Source organism: Accipiter gentilis, unplaced genomic scaffold (assembly GCF_929443795.1).
Source record: "Accipiter gentilis unplaced genomic scaffold, bAccGen1.1, whole genome shotgun sequence".
In the NCBI taxonomy this organism is placed as follows: domain Eukaryota; kingdom Metazoa; phylum Chordata; class Aves; order Accipitriformes; family Accipitridae; genus Astur; species Astur gentilis.
In genome coordinates, this window is record NW_026061086.1 from 28922 (window position 1) to 44091 (window position 15170).

Sequence of the window (15170 nt, forward strand, 5' to 3'; positions counted from 1 at the left end):
CACAGATTTAGCACAGCCCTCGCGAGAAGGCACCGGCCCCACGCTCCTCCGCCCTAAGGCGCAGCTCGCCTCAGACGCTCGTCCCGTTCCAACGATGGCCCGCGCAGCGCCTGCAAAACAAAAGGGAAACGCTTAACTGAGCAACCACCCAATACCTCCATGTTCAACACGGACCCAGCCCACACCCACCTCACCTCCTCAGACCGCACGTCGGCCTGCGGCTCCACCCCAACCCTGAGGTGACTCCTTAACCCTAAGCTCTAAGGCTAAACTGACAACCTAATTCTAAGCCCTTCACAGCTGACCTGTGACTGTTGACCCCTGACCCCCATGAAGTCTGGCCCTAGGCAGGCACTGTGAGCTTTCACCAGTGACCATGCTGACCTTTGACCCTGACCCCATGACATTTGACCACCTCCCCCATACGCTCCTATTGCTGTTGCACCTACCCCTGACTCCAGATCCCCGGGCAGAGCAGCTCCAAGCCAAACGCACCCACGCACACCACACAAAACGTAGCAACGAGGCGATTCAAAGAGAGACAGAAAACTCTCCGCAAGAAGAACGACCCCCGGACGGGAGCTGCCAGCCGTCAAGATGAACTACGGCGTCGAAGACCACGAAGGCAGGAGCCTCGACGTCGGCCCCGAAGAATAAGAGGCAAAAGGAACAGCCCGTTACAAGATGGTACCGTCACGACCCAGATCGTGGACGCGCAACAAGCCTGTCATCGAGACCTAGGAACGTCAAGGTGGGGGAAAGAACTCCCGTCCAGAGACAACGCGCACGGCTAGAGAGCAGAGCTGACAAAGCAGCCCACAAGAGGGCCGCAAAAGAGAACCGGCGGGAACCTTCCGACGCCGATCCACGCTTTCGACCTCCGAGCGCAAGAAAAGCGGCACCCGACTGGGACGGTGCCGATGAGTAAGGCCGTTCGAAACCCTAGGGACTGCTCCCAAAGCGCACGCCACGCTCCCCGAGCGCAAAGACTGACGAGGGCGTCGAGACCCGAACAAGGTCGAAGGCACGCAAGACAGACTACACAAACTACACACCACCACAGACACAGGCCGGAACTGCCCTGCCCGGCACGCGCTGGTTTCGGGCTGAAAAGCGACCCGCTCCCTTCACCTGCTCACAGAGAACGGCTCCTGCCCTCCTACTCTAACGTTAAAACTCCTCCCGGCACTTCCCAGCTCTGTCCCTCCCTGCCGCTCCCCAGCCCGCGTCCCTCAACTTACCTTTCAGAGGGCCGAGGGTACGAATCCAGCCTCCGCACAAATCACATGGGCGAACTGGGACCGTCCGGCAGTCACCAGCTTCCTCTTCGTCATCTGCAGTGAAGACGATGAAAAAAACAACCACCACCAGCAGAAGAGGCAGCAAGTAACTCATCAGCCAACACCAGCTACTTTGCCAAAAAGCCCACTTCTCACAGACACACCACAGTGTTACGCTTACCTGCTCTTTCCGGGGTCACAGCCTGCGGCCATTTTCTCTCAGGATACCTGAGAAAGCAAGATGCACAAAATTAGCACAGCACTCACGAGAAGGCACCGGCCCCACGCTCCTCCGCCTTAAGGCGCAGCTCGCCTCAGACGCTCGTCACGTTCCAACGATGGCCTGCGCAGCACCTGCAAAACAAAAGGGAAACGCTTAACTGAGCAACCACCCAATACCACGATATTCAACGTGGACCCAGCCCACACCCACCTCACCTCCTCAGACCGCACATCGGCCTGCGGCTCCACCCCAACCCTGACATGACACCCTAACCCTAAGCTCTAATCCTACACTGACAACCTAATCCTAAACCTTTGACAGCTGACCCGTGACTGTTGACCCCTGACCCCCATGAAGTTTGGCCCTAGGCACTGTGAGCTTTGACCACTGACCATGCTGACCTTAGACCTCGACCCCATGACATTTGGCCACCTCCCCCGTACGCTCCTATTGCTGTTGCACCTACTCCTCTACTCTAGATCCCCGGGCAGACCAGCTCCAAGCCAAACGCACCCGCGCACACCACACAAAACGTAGCAACGAGGCGATTCAAAGAGAGACAGAAAACTCTCCGCAAGAAGAACGACCCCCGGACGGGAGCTGCCAACCGGCAAGATGACCTACGGCGTCCAAGACCACGAAGCTGGGAGCCTCGACGACGGCCCGGAAGAAGAAGAGGCAAAAGGAACGGCCCGTTACACAATGGTACCGTCACGACCCAGATCGTGGACGCGCAAGAAGCCTGTCATCGAGACCTAGGAACGGCAAGGGGCGGGGAAGAACTCCCGTTCCGAGACAACGCACTGCTAGAGAGCAGCGCTGCCAAAGCAGCCCACAAGAGGGCCGCAAAAGAGAACCGGCGGGAACCTTCTGATGCCGATCCACGCTTTAGCCCTCCGAGCGCAAGAAAAGCGGCACCCGACTGGGACGGTGCAGATGAGTAAGGCCATTCGAGACCCTAGGGACTGCTCCCAAAGCGCACGCCACGCTCCCCGAGGGCAAAGACTGATGACGGCGTCGAGACCCGAACAAGGTGGAAGGCATGCAAGACAGATGACGCAAACCACACACCGCCACAGACACAGGCCGCAACTGCTCTGCCCGGCAGGCGCTGGTCTCTGGCTGAAAAGCCCCCCGCTCCATTAAACCTTAGCAAACAGGACGGCTCCTGCCCTCCTACTCTAACTTTGAAACCCCTCCCGGCACTTCCCAGCTCTGTCCCTCCCTCCCTCCTGGCCGCTCCCCAGCCCGCGTCCCTCACCTTACCTTTCAGAGGGCCGAGGGTACGAATCCAGCCCCCGCACAAACCACATGGGCGAACTGGGACCGTCCAGCAGTCGCCAGCTTCCTCTTCGTCATCTGCAGTGAAGACGGTGAAAAAACCAACCACCACCAACACCAGCAGAAGAGGCAGCAAATAACCCATCAGCCAACACCAGCTACTTTGCCAAAAGCCCACTTCTTCACAGGCCCACCACAGTGTTACGCTTACCTGCTCTTTCCAGGGTCACAGCCTGCGGCCATCGTCTCTCAAGGTACCTGGCAAAGGAAGACGCACAGATTTAGCACAGCCCTCGCGAGAAGGCACCGGCCCCACGCTCCTCCGCCCTAAGGCGCAACTCGCCTCAGACGCTCGTCCCGTTCCAACGATGGCCCGCACAGCGCCTGCAAAACAAAAGGGAAACGCTTAACTGAGCAACCACCCAATACCTCCATTTTCAACACGGACCCAGCCCACACCCACCTCACCTCCTCAGACCGCACATCGGCCTGCGGCTCCACCCCGACCCTGACGTGACACCCTAACCCTAAGCTCTAATCCTACACTGACAACCTAATCCTAACCCTTTGACAGCTGACCTGTGACTGTTGACCCCTGACCCCCATGAAGTTTGGCCCTAGGCACTGTGAGCTTTGACCACTGACCATGCTGACCTTAGACCTCGACCCCATGACATTTGGCCACCTCCCCCATACGCTCCTATTGCTGTTGCACCTACCCCTGACTCCAGATCCCCGGGCAGAGCAGCTCCAAGCCAAACGCACCCACGCACACCACACAAAACGTAGCAACGAGGCGATTCAAAGAGAGACAGAAAACTCTCCGCAAGAAGAACGACCCCCAGACGGGAGCTGCCAGCCGGCAAGATGAACTACGGCGTCGAAGACCACGAAGGCAGGAGCCTCGACGACGGCCCCGAAGAATAAGAGGCAAAAGGAACGGCCCGTTACAAGATGGTACCGTCACGACCCAGATCGTGGACGCGCAGGAAGCCTGTCATCGAGACCTAGGAACGTCAAGGTGGGGGAAAGAACTCCCGTCCAGAGACAACGCGCACGGCTAGAGAGCAGAGCTGACAAAGCAGCCCACAAGAGGGCCGCAAAAGAGAACCAGCAGGAACCTTCTGACGCCGATCCACGCTTTCGACCTCCGAGCGCAAGAAAAGCGGCACCCGACTGGGACGGTGCCGATGAGTAAGGCCGTTCGAAACCCTAGGGACTGCTCCCAAAGCGCACGCCACGCTCCCCGAGGGCAAAGACTGATGACGGCGTCGAGACCCGAACAAGGTGGAAGGCATGCAAGACAGATGACGCAAACCACACACCGCCAAAGACACAGGCCGCAACTGCCCTGCCCGGCACGCACTGGTCTCGGGCTGAAAAGCCCCCCGCTCCATTAAACCTTAGCAAACAGGACGGCTCCTGCCCTCCTACTCTAACTTTGAAACCCCTCCCGGCACTTCCCAGCTCTGTCCCTCCCTCCCTCCAGGCCGCTCCCCAGCCCGCGTCCCTCACCTTACCTTTCAGAGGGCCAAGGGTACGAATCCAGCCCCCGCACAAACCACATGGGCGAACTGGGACCGTCCGGCAGTCGCCAGGTTCCTCTTCGTCATCTGCAGTGAAGACGGTGAAAAAACAACCACTACCAACACCAGCAGAAGAGGCAGCAAATAACCCATCAGCCAACACCAGCTACTTTGCCAAAAGCCCACTTCTTCACAGGCCCACCACAGTGTTACGCTTACCTGCTCTTTCCAGGGTCACAGCCTGCGCCCATCATCTCTCAGGATACCTGAGAAAGCAAGATGCACAAAATTAGCACAGCACTCGCGAGAAGGCACCGGCCCCACACTCCTCCGCCCTAAGGCGCAACTCGCCTCAGACGCTCGTCCCGTTCCAAAGATGGCCCGCACAGCGCCTGCAAAACAAAAGGGAAACGCTTAACTGAGCAACCACCCAATACCTCCATATTCAACACGGACCCAGCCCACACCCACCTCACCTCCTCAGACCGCACGTCGGCCTGCGGCTCCACCCCAACCCTGAGGTGACTCCTTAACCCTAAGCTCTAATGCTAAACTGACAACCTAATTCTAAGCCCTTCACAGCTGACCTGTGACTGTTGACCCCTGACCCCCATGAAGTCTGGCCCTAGGCAGGCACTGTGAGCTTTCACCAGTGACCATGCTGACCTTTGACCCTGACCCCATGACATTTGACCACCTCCCCCATACGCTCCTATTGCTGTTGCACCTACCCCTGACTCCAGATCCCCGGGCAAAGCAGCTCCAAGCCAAACGCACCCACGCACACCACACAAAACATAGCAACGAGGAGATTCAAAGAGAGAGAGAAAACTCTCCGCAAGAAGAATGACTCCCAGACAGGACCTGCCAGCCGGCAAGATGACCTACGGCGTCGAAGACCACGAAGTCAGGAGCCTCGACGTCGGCCCCGAAGAAGAAGAGGCAAAAGGAACAGCCCGTTACAAGATGGTACCGTCACAACCCAGATCGTGGACGCACCAGAAGCCTGTCATCAAGACCTAGGAACGTCAAGAGGCAGGGAAGAACTCCCATTCCGAGACAATGCACGCCTAGAGAGCAGAGCTGCCAAAGCAGCCCACAAGAGCACCGCAAAAGAGAACCAGCGGGAACCTTCCGACACCAAACCATGCTTCATACCTCCAAGCGCAAGAAAGCAGCACCTGATTGGCACAGTGCTGATGAGTAAGGCCATTCGAGACCCGAGGGACTGCTGCCAAAGCACACGCCACGCTCCCTGAGCGCAAAGATTGATGACTGCGTCAAGGCCCGAACAAGGTCAAAGGCACACAAGACAGACTACACAAACTACACACCGCCACAGACACAGGCCGGAACTGCCCTGCCCGGCACGGGCTGGTCTCAGGCTGAAAAGCAACCCGCTCCCTTCACCTGCCCACGCAGGACAGCTCCTGGCCTCCTACTCTAACTTTGAAACCCCTCCCGGCAATTCCCAGCTCTGTCCCTCCCTCCCTCCCAGCCACTCCCCAGCCCGCGTGCCTCAACTTAACTTTCAGTGGACCAACGGCACGAATCCAGCCTCCGCACAACTCACATTGGCTAACTGGGACCATCTGGCAGTCGCCAGGTTCCTCTTCATCATCTGCAGTGAAAAGAGTAAACAAAACCAAACCACCAACAACACAATAAGAAGAGGCAGTAACCAACCCATCAGCAAACACGAGCTAATTTCTCAAAAGCCCACTTAATCTCACACACACACACCCCCACCACAGTGTTATGCTTACCTGCTCTTTCCAGGGTCACACCCTGCCACCATCATCTCTCAGGGTACCTGAGACAGCAAGAGGCACAGAATTAGCACAGCAGTCACTAGATGTCACCAGCCCCATGCTCCTCCTCCATCAGCCACAGCTCACCTCAAAGGCTCATGCCATTCCAAAGCTGGCCCGCATAGCGCCTGCAAAACAAAAGGTAAACGCTTAACGAAGTAACCACCCAATACTTCGATATTCAACACCGACCCAGCCCACAACCACCTCACCTTCTTAAACTCCTCATTGGCCTGCGGCATGGCTCCTCTGAGGCTGCGTGCCCCACGTGGAAAAAACAAAGCGGGAGACGCATGCTGAGAGGCCGCCTGAAACCTTAGCCTGCTTGGACCAATTCCCAACTCCCTCTCCTCTACCTTGGCCACTCAAATACCCCGCTCTGTAATCAAGAGCTTGCCACATCAAAGCATGCGCACTGCCTGCTAAGTCAAACAAGGGGTGATTCCAACTTTACCAACAATGCAACACCTCCAAAGGAACAGTTCCTTTAACCCAGTAGTCAGAGCTCACCTTGCCAGAGACACCTCCAGCACTCATGGCCGCTTCACTACTTAAAATTAATAAAAGAAAAAAGAAATCCCTATCAGCTAGTCATAGAGCCACCGGCCACATCTTCCCTCCCACTCCACTCACAGATCCACCTCCTTATGGCACTCCGCTCCCCTCCTCCATTGCTCTGGGGCACACATCTCACCTCTCCGCATCTGAATAAAGCCCCATATTGAACAAATCGGCCTGGATGCAGAGCAAGAGCTTAACAAGTCCAGAGACTTTGATTCCATCTAGGAATACCAGTACTCCAGCTACAACCAGCCATTTAAAAAACAGTACAACCCTCTTATCACTGTGCCACCTACCCCTGACTCAACAGCCCCGGGCAGAGCAGCTCCAAGCCAAGCACACCTGTGCACGGACCAACACAACACAGAAGACTACAGACAAGGTGATTCAGAGAGAAAACTGTCAGCAAGAAGAATGACTCCCAGATGGGAGGTGCCATCCGGCAAGATGACCTACAGCGTCCAAAACACTGAGGCAAGGAGGCTGTCCGGCAGACCCCCGAGGAGTCCCACGTAACAGCCTGTTAAAAGATGGTACTGTCAAAACCGAGACCATGGACGCGCCAGAAGCCTGTCATCAAGATCTAGGAACATCAAGAGGCAGGGAAGAACTCCCAGTCTGAGAAAACGGACGACTAGAGAGCAGAGCTGCCAAAGCAGCCCAAAAGAACAACGCAAAAAGAACCGACTGGAATATGACGAGACCAATCCATGCTTTAGAGCTCCGAACACATGAAAAGAAGCACCCGATTGGCGCTGTGCTGATAAGCAAGAGCATTCGAAACCCTAGGGACGGCACCTAAAGCGCATGCCGCGCTCCCCCGGCAAAAAGCACGATGAGGACATCGAGACCTGAGGAAGGTCTAAGGCACAGAACACAGACTACACAAACTGCACGCCACCATGGACACAGGCTGGAACTGCCCTGCCCGGGACACACTGCTCTCATGCTGAAAGGCAACCCGCTCCCTTCGCCTGCCCACACAGGACGGCTCCTGCCCTCCTACTCTAACTTTAAAACCCCTCCCGGCACTTCCCAGCTCTGTCCCTCCCTCCCAGCCTCTCCCCAGCCCGGGTCCCTCAACATAGCTTTCAGAAGGCTGAGGGTCCCAATCCATCCTCCACAAAACCACACAGGCTAACTAGGATGTTCCTCAAAGGGACACATTGCTCTTCAACATCTGCAATTTAAAAAACAAACAAACAACAAATCAGAAAAGGGAGTAAGCATCCCACTGGCCAACACCAACTACTTCCCCAACTCCCACCTCCTCACAAGTGCCACCATGTTCACTTCCCCACTTGTTCGACTCAGACCCTGCAGCTGTCGTCACTCCTGCTACCTAAGGTACCAAGAGACACTAAGTGAGCATGGCGCTCATGAGAATTCATCAGCCCCACACTCCACCTTCACTAATCCACAGCTCACCTCAAATGCTCACCCAATTCAAAGATAGCCCACACAGCACCTCCAGAACAGAAGGTAAACGCTGAACCGAGCAGCCACATAATACTTTACTATTCAACACCAACCCGGCCGACGACCGCCTCACCTTCTCGGACCAGCATGCAGCTTTGCAGGAGACCTTATAGCACACTTCACGGTACATAAAGGCTGCCTACAGGAAACCTGCAGAGGGACTTTTCACAAAGGAGTACAGCAATAGGACAAGGCCATAACGACTTTAGTCCTAAAGAGGGTACATTTCATTTAGGTGTTAGAAAGACATTTATCACTAGGGGTGGTGAGGCACTGGAACGCGTTGCCCAGAGAACCTGCAGGTGCTCCCTCCCTGGAAGCATTCAAGGTCAGATACGGCTTTCAGCAACCTGGTCTCACGGAAGGTGTCCCGGGGGGGGGGGGGGGGTGGGTGGAACTAGAGGATCTTTATGGTGCCTTCCAACCCAAACCATTCTACAATTCTATGACATTCAAAACCAACTGGAAAACTCATCTGAGAAGGGCTGGTGAACCCTCCTCCCTTTCCCAGCAGTCCCAAAACTTAAGAAACCCCTTTTCTTCTCCTCAACTGTCAGGAAAGGAACCTCACTGCTTCCTCAATCTGCACTCCTGAACCCCCTTCAGTGGCTACTCCTCAGGAGCCGCTCTTCTGAGCCACATCCCAAATTCCGGGGGCACCCCCTAACCTACAGCTTCCCAGAGAATCTGAGCTCTGCTCCATGCCCACAAAATAAAGTCAATTCCGAAGGCTTGTAATGTAAGAGGGGCCTGCCACCAGCTGCAAAGATTCTAGGGACAACGTGGCATCCTGTGGGCAATGAGGAAAGGCATTGAGGCATCCCAAACCCTGAAAGGCACTGTGCTTCACAGCCCTTCTGCTTTCATCAGTAGTACTAAAACTCCATATTCAAACACATACAAGACACTCCCCCTAAGCCCTGCTAAACAATGTCACCATCAGTCCTGTTAAGAGAGATATCATCAACTTATACAGCACACAGCAGAACTGGTGAAAAAAACAAGGTTCCATTTTCAAAAAAGTTGGGAATTCCAGGGAAACACAACACATGAAGAATTAAAAAAAACAACAGTGCCTGCTATTAAACCATCTTTCTACCCCTGAACACTCAAAACAAATCTACTGACCTGAAAAAAAGAAAGGGGGGGGGGAAAGCACAGCTGTATAAAAGTGTTACTTTCTACCACACATGCTGCAGAACCTTGAGTGGTCCTGAAGCTCTTACCTCAGGCAGACACCTCTTCCCAAAGGGCTGAGCCAGCTCAAAAGCTGCAAAGCACTCAAGGAAGAGCTGAGCACCAACACCAGAGAAACCCAGGAGCACAATGAGCTCCCTCAGCAGAGGCTGCGGCTCAATTAGCCCAAGCCCCCGCCCACCACCCTTAGCACAATCACCTGGGAAAGGGGAAGGGCAAACCACAAGCAGTTATAGGGTCAGCTGGAGGAGCAGCAGCACTGTCCTCACCTGCCTTAAATTTACAGCAAATGAGACCCTGAACAGAGAAAGTAAACTCCCCCAGGAAAGGACACTAATTGCTCCTGTGCTACAGCTACACCTATTGCACCAGCAATAGGACCAGGTATGAAATTAGATTTAGTTTGTCTGGGGTGTAGATAGAAAACAAAAGATGCCCTTCTAAACTAGGTAAGAAACTAGCTCATTAAATGCAATGACACTGTTGTTGTTACCAAAATTGATGTGCTTCAGTTTCCTATAAAAAAAACCCAAAACACTCTGGGGTTATGCTTCACTTCTAGCAAAGCTGTGCATACCACCTTACTTCTACCAGAACTACCTTCTGGATAGGAATGAATCAAAGAGCAGAATTCGATCCCTTAAGAATTCCATCTCCAAAATATCTCTGGTTGCAAAACAAATTCTTTACTGTGAATAGCCAATGATGCAGAGTCCCCCTGAGCATGTCTCCAGCTGACTCCCTTAACAGAGGTACAAGAGCCCCAAAGCACAAAAGACACCACATGTTCATGCTCCTTTCCATGGAGGGGCATGGAAATACATGGGGGGAAGAGGAGCAGCCATGTCCCAGAAGGGCAGGGGGGCAACAACACCCCCTGCAGTCATGCAGGAAATGGTCAGCTGAAGCCACACCCCTGCACTTTGGGGGGGGGGGGGGGGACACAGACAGGACAGCAGCCACAAATAACACCAAGAATACATGGAACTTCAGGGATACACAGCAGGTGGGGGGGGAAGGGTGTGACACCCCCACCAATCAGCATGGGAAAAAACTCACAGGGAAGGTGTGTTAGATGGATAATTCGCAGTGGTAAGATACATGCACAAGAACATGCACAGGCTGGGGGGGTCATGCATAAGGTTTACCTTCACCAGGGGCTCCACCTAGGTAATCCACAGTAGGTGAACTCATCTGGAATAATCTGCAACAGCAGTTCCACTCTGGGGGAACCTCCTAACCTACAGCTTCCCAGAAACTCTGAGCTCTGCTCCATGCCCACAAAGTAAAGTCAAGTCCCAAGCCTTGTAATCTACAAGGGGCCTGCCACAAGCTGCAAAGATTCTAGGGACAACATGGCATTCTGTGGGCAATGAGGAAAGGCATCCCAAACCCTGAAGGGTATTGTGTCTCACGGCTCTTCTGCTTTCTTCAGAAATACTAAAACTCCATATACAAATACATACAGGACATTCACCCTAACCCCTGCTAAACAATGTCACCATCGGTCTCATTAAGAGAGATATCATCAACTTACACAGCATACAGCAGAACTGGTGAAAAAAAAAAGGCTCCATTTTCCAATAAAGTTGGAAATTCCAGGGAAACACAATACATGAAGAATTAAAAGAAAAAAAACAAACAAAAACAAACAATGCATACTATTAAACTGTCTTTCTACCCCTGAACACTCAAAACAAAACTACTGACCTGAAAAAAAGAAAAGGGGAAAAAAAGCTGCATACAAGTGTTACTTTCCACCACACATGCTGCTGAACCTTGACTGGTCCTGAAGCTCTTACCTCAGGCAGACACCTCTTCCCAAAGGGCTGAGCCAACTCAAAAGCTGCAAAGCACTCAAGGAAGAGCTGAGCACCAGCACCAGAGAAACCCAGGAGCACAATGAGCTCCCTCAGCAGAGGCTGTGGCTCAAATACCCCTGAGCCCCCGCCCACCACCCTTAGCACAATCACCTGGGAAAGGGGAAGGGCAAACCACCAGAAGATATAAAGTCAACTGGAGGAGCAGCAGCACTGTTTTCACCTGCATTAAATTTACAGCAAATGAGACCCTGAACAGAGAAAGCAACACTTACTGGCAACTACAATACCTGCTCCTGTACTACAGCTACAACTACTGCATCGGCAATGTGACCAGGTAAGGAGTTAATTTTAATTTTTCTGAGACGTAGACAGAAAAAGACGTGTGTGTCTTTAAACTAGGTAGGAAATTAGCTCGTTAAATGAAATAACAATGTAGTTATTAAAATCACATCGGTCAACGGTGAGGCCAGCAGACGCAATGGTAAGTTGGCGGCTAAGCGATAGATTGAGGCAGACCGGGAGGTTCCTGAGGTCCAGGAGCCCCGGGGAAGAGCAGAGGGACCGTGCAGAGCAGGCAGCTCTCACGAGAGAGGCTGACGCGGCATGGGCATTGCCAGGGGCAACTGTGGGAGATTTAAATGGCCCTGAGGAGCACAGGAAGCAGCGCGTGGTGCATCAGAAAGGTGTGCCGTGGTGCGGCAGTTTGTGCTGCAGTTCGTGAGGGCAGGGCGCAGCCCCCCCCCCAGCTCAAGCAGGCTACTGAAGCGGTAGGCATCGTCCTCAGAAGGGGACCCCAGTATCGCTGCCACTGAGGTGAAAGCCATCGCTAGGAAAAATGTGGTGACGCAGACTGAGCTCCCATGTAAACGTGCAGCTGTCCGGGTATCTGGCTGCGGGGAGTGCCCGAGTCTATCACTGATGCTGGAGCGCAGCGGGGACACCTCTTGTGTGAGATGTGACCAGGTAGAGGATCTGCTCAGCCTGGTTGCAGAGCTGAAGGAGGAAGTGGAAAGGTTGAGGAGTATCAGAGAGCGTGAGAGGGAGATAGATTGGTGGACCCACACCCTACCATCCCTGGGGCAGAGGCAGCGGATGGAGGCTCCGCGAGAAGCGGAGGTTCCCCTGCCCCATCGCCACCGGGCAGGAGGGGACCTAAGAGATGCAGGGGAATGGATACAGGTCCCTGCTCGGGGAGGCAGGTGAGTCCCCTCCCGGTCTCCCTCACCTTCCCAGTTGCCCCTACGGAACAGGAACGTGGCTCTGGAACTTGAGGACCAGGTCAATGAAGATCAGGGTGTAGGTGAAGCCCTATCCAGGGAGGTGCCCAGGCTCAGTCGGGCAGCCCCATGCGTTCCCAAAGCCCCCAAAAAAAAGAAAAAGGAGAGTAATTGTCATAGGCGAGTCCCTTCTGAGGGGGACAGAGGGCCCAATATGCAGTCCTGACCCATCCCACAGGTTGAGGAGAAGAGGGAAGGCCGATAAGGCAGATATTGTGCTGAGAGTCTGTAACAGACCGCCTGACCGGGTTGAAGAGACGGATGAATCATTCTACAAGCGGCTGGCAGGGCACTGGGGCGATTAGTGGAAGGAGCACAGGTAGTGTTTTCCTCAATCCCTTAGTGGCAGGGAAATATACTGAAAGGAACAGGAAACCACACCTGGTGATGACGTGGCTCAGAGGCTGGCGCCATCGGTGGCGTTTGGGGTTTTTTGATCACGGGGAGGTTTACACGGCACCGGGCTTGCTAGTGACAGATGGTATCCGGCTATCTCAAAGGGGTAAAAGAATCCTCGCTCGTGAGATGGTGGGCCTCAGAGAGAGGGCTTTAAACTAGGGTTGAAGGGGGTAAGTGTTGAGGAATGGTTAATGGAACAGGGTCACAAGTCTGCAGAGGCATTGTGCAAGCAAGAAGATTTCTGCTGAGACAAGACAGTGGCGAAAGTAAGGAACTTTGTGAAGAGAAGTTGTGGTTGAAGAAATGTAAAAATAAGTAGCCTGTAACCGCAAGTACGTACAGTATGTGAGTGTAACTTTTTTATCATGTAACCAATAAGAGAATGACTAGTAGGCATATGTTATAGAAATCATATAAAAGAACCCTGTTAGAAATAAACATTGAAGACGCTTGTAGGATCTCATATTGAGTGTTCTGTGTCTTCCCTGCTCGAAACTCTCCGCAAGTGGTGCCCAAACAGGGACCGACAGGGACTTACACTTTCCCTGTGGAAACCAGTGGAGAGGAGCAGATCAATGGAAATGTCCTGCCATGCAGCCAGCAGGAGCCTTTGCACATGTGATAATGCAGATGGAAATGGGTCCCGAGAAATGTCTGGAGTCCATGCGTTTGGCTTGGGAAGGCCTGTCAAATGTAAGGGAAGCTCCAGCCACTCCATCGTATATGTCAATCAAACAGGGAACCCAAGAGCCTTTGTGGATAGTCTCACAGCAGCCTTGAATAAGGCAAATATGCCTCCGGCTCTAAAAGCTGCACTGTTGCGACAATGTGCTTTGGAAAACGGTAACGCTGCCACCAGAGCTGTATTGGTTACTTTGCCAGCTGATGCATCAATTGAACTAATGTTAGAACGTATGAGCAAGGTCCCTGTAGGTCCACAAGCAATGTTAGTGGAATCATTAGAGAAACTAGGGGAAAAGTTAATTGAAGGTCAACAACAGCAACAACAAGCCTTTGCAGCTGCCCTTGCACCTTTAAAACCAGCAGGGGCCAATAGAGGCTTTAATGACAGTAGGGGTGGAAAGTTTAAGTGTTATAGATGTGGAAAGCTAGGTCACAAGAGACAACAGTGTAGGGAGCCAGGAGTTTGGTGCCAGAACTGCCGGCAAGACACCCACAGTACCACTGCGTGCCGTTGATCGGGAAACGGGATGTCGAGCGCTAGGGGTCGCAGCGCGAGGACACCAATCGCGGCTCCGGTATCATTGAGGGACGACCTTACACCAGCTCCAGAGCCACATCTCAACTCACCCCAGCGGGACAACCATCTCCAGCAACGCTTGGCAGCCTCGGATTGGACTGGGCAACAGCAGTAGATGTTACACTTATTGACCCTAAACCACAAAAGATTGCTACAGGAATATGCGGAAAAATAATTATAAATGGCGAGAGACAAGGGGCATTGCTGTTGGGATGTTCATCAAGTGGAATAAAAAGAATATTTGTGCTGCCTGGAGTAATAGACAGTGACTTTGAAGGTGAAATCTATATTGTAGCACAAACTTTGTTTCCTCCAATTGTTATACCGAAGGGAAGCAAGATAGCACAGTTGGTGCCATTGTTACAATTAACCAAGGGAATGACAACTGGAAATCAGCAAATTAGAGGCGATAGAGGATTCGGCGCGACAGGAGGATTAGTGATGTTATCCATGCCTCTCACAGAAAGACCAATAACAACAGTCACTCTGGAAAATAAAGGGGAGAGAGTTATTTTACAAGCCTTGTTGGACACCAAAACTGATATTTCTATCGTCGGCGAACATTTTCGGCCAGAATTGTGGCCAACAAGGACTGTTGCTGGAGGCGTGGAAGGAGTTGGGGGAACAGCTAGTGTTCAACAAAGTCAGGATAGAATTGTAGTTTATCTAGATGGACAAAGAACCAATGCCACAATTACTGTAATGCCCTTCCCTCATGGATTTTCAGCCTTGATTGGATGAGATATTCTTCTCCAGTTAGGAGTAAGATTGACAACTGAGTCGCCTTTTTAGGAGCGGTCACCGATTGGACTTTCCCGATTCCTTTAGTTTGGACAAATGATGAACCTGTCTGGATCGAACAGTGGCCGCTAAGGAAGGAAAGTCTGGAACAAGCAGAAATATTGGTAGATGAACAATTAGCGTTGGGACATATTAAACCTTCAACTAGCCCGTGGAATACACCCATTTTTGTTATCAAGAAAAAAATCGGGCAAATATCAGCTATTACGTGATCTCAGAGCAGTCAATGAACAGATGCAAGCCATGGGAGC